This window comes from Montipora capricornis, chromosome 2 (assembly GCF_036669925.1).
Source record: "Montipora capricornis isolate CH-2021 chromosome 2, ASM3666992v2, whole genome shotgun sequence".
Lineage (NCBI taxonomy): Eukaryota > Metazoa > Cnidaria > Anthozoa > Scleractinia > Acroporidae > Montipora > Montipora capricornis.
The window spans coordinates 40,003,361-40,005,860 of record NC_090884.1 but is presented as its reverse complement, the minus strand read 5'-3'; positions in this window follow the sequence as shown (position 1 = coordinate 40,005,860).

Sequence of the window (2,500 nt, the reverse complement as noted above, 5' to 3'; positions counted from 1 at the left end):
GAATGAAAATTCATACTCAAATTATCTATCAACTGCAATCATCACCACCTGGTCTTTCTCCCACAAAACGCTTTGTCCAGTAAGTCCCATTTCTCTAATACCAAAGTCTCACTTTATCCTTATAACCCCCCCCATCTGAGGCAGCAGGTTTCTTACAAGCCCACCATCTTCAATATGCCCCCCATCCTTCAGATAGTTGATTTGAAATGGCTTCCGGTGTGTGTTACATGTTACAACATTTTCCCAGAGATGAAATGTAATTGGGTTTTGTTGTTATTTTAGGAGGCTATGCTATGAAGGAAAATCCACACTGTGACTCATGAATCCTATGTTTAATTTTACATTGAAAAACTGATATTGTGGTCATTGCTACACGATTCGTGCGATATCAGCTTTCCGCGTGAAATTTAACAAGGACTTCTATCATCAGCTAACAGATTTACCTATAGTAACAGTGCCATGGCATTGTGGGAAATGCGCGGGAAATTAAGGAATGCTATTATTTTCTTACAAGTTATGAAGATAATAATCTTACTTACCCACACAGTTGAAGTGCTCCAATTTGCACAAAGCATATTTTAGATTAAGTAAAACGACTGCAAACCACCCACTGCGTTAACTGTAAATGGGTATCGTGTCCAGTGTCATGTCTCTTTTTTGCAGATGTCAGAACAATCCTCTTCTGTATGTTTGTACAGCTCACCACATCGTAAATGGTCTATCTCAGCCATTATGCCATCAAGTTCTTTCTCCTTGTTTCCCTTGAAAGTCCAGTTCATGCCCTGTTCCTTTATTTCATCCTCCACTTCGTACCAATAAAATGCATTGGAGACAATCTTCCTGTTAGGTTCAGTGTTATCATCTCCGTGCTTACCTAATTGTAACAAAAAAGCAAAGATCATGAATATAAAAGCAACTATTAATTCATTTTAGTAGTTCTGGATGGTTTATCTGAAATACCATAATTATATGCGTTATAGTTAGCATATACCAAACCAGTGAATAGAGCGATTTTCGATTAAAGTGTTGCAACATTCGCCCAGAAACAAAATGTAATTGGGTTTTGTTTTTATTTTAGAAGACTATGCCATGAAGGAAAATCCACAACCTGACTCGTGAATTCTACATTAAAGTTTATTAATGTACTTTTACAACACAGCCTTTTTTTCCAATTTTCTTGAGGACCATACAGACCCCCCATCCCCTTTTTGTAAAAAAGAAAAGATAAATGAGTAAATAAAAAGTAAATAAGGGAGAATCCTGTTACATCCAGGCACGCACCTTCATAAGAAACACTTTGCCATGCCCCTTTGTAAAGTTTCTGTAATTACACAAAGGAAAATGTTTTTAGTTTCTGTGTGTGTACAATTTCAACACCATTAAATATTTTCAGTAGCATTTGTGCTCGAGTCAACTCCAACCATGGCCCGGGGTCTGCCAGAGGGAGTGGGAGGGGATGGGCACACTATGAATTGACTTTCACATTACGTTGTATAAGCCATCCTCGTCATTCCTCTTTCCAATAATAGTTGACTGTCCAGTTGCACAATTGTAGGATTCTGTGAAGCCTTCAAATGATACCCAGGCATAGTTACTTGGGGAAAGAAAGCTCCTGTCCTGTCTTTAGATAAAGCAATTAGAAGTACATGGCTGGAACACGTTGTCTTTAATATGGCTTTTCTTATTTATATGGAGTTAATAGTACAGTATGCATAAGAAATATCTGATTTTCGGTTTTGTTGTCTTTTTTTTTTGCTTCTAAATAATTTGAGAAAGGTTGAGTAGCCGGAGAAACAGTTCTGCTTTTTGTTTTGGAACAGCAGCTTCGACAATGAGTGTTACAACTATTGTAACGACGTAGTATCACGATGATCAAGACAAATGTTTCCTTTGTTGTGTAAATCTCAAGAAGTACATCATAATTACATAATTTATGACACTCTCCCGGCCGATTAGATAAGAAATAGTATGGAATGATTAGCAAAGGATAAATGTTTAAGAGAAGTATGGAGATGAATCTGATATCATTCATGTCAAGTATTCATTTCCAATTGTTCCTGAATTCTATGAATTGCCTTCTGAGCGGGAAGTCGTACTGGGGGACGTTGTTTCTTGGCTATAGCTTCTTTGTCTTCCTTTTCAATACCTTGTGCATTGTTCTCGCTCGACACTTCCAATAGATAACGCTTCTTTATAGGTCTTAATAGTTCACCACCAGAACTTATTCTTAAAGTGGTACTATGATCAAATTTTTACTCCTTGATTTTTTGAGTGTATCGCATAGAATTCCATGAAAGAACAAAAACGCCACTTACTGTTTGCAAATATCTTCCTTAGTTCCAGAGATATTAAAGTTTGAAAAATGGGTAAAATATGCAAATGAGATGAGTGATGACGTCATATAATCAACCCAATATTATATTGAGTATATAAATAGAGCTACCTTGGCCAATTTGCGGCGTAGACCATTGAAACTTGATAGTCTAATAGTTCTACAGGA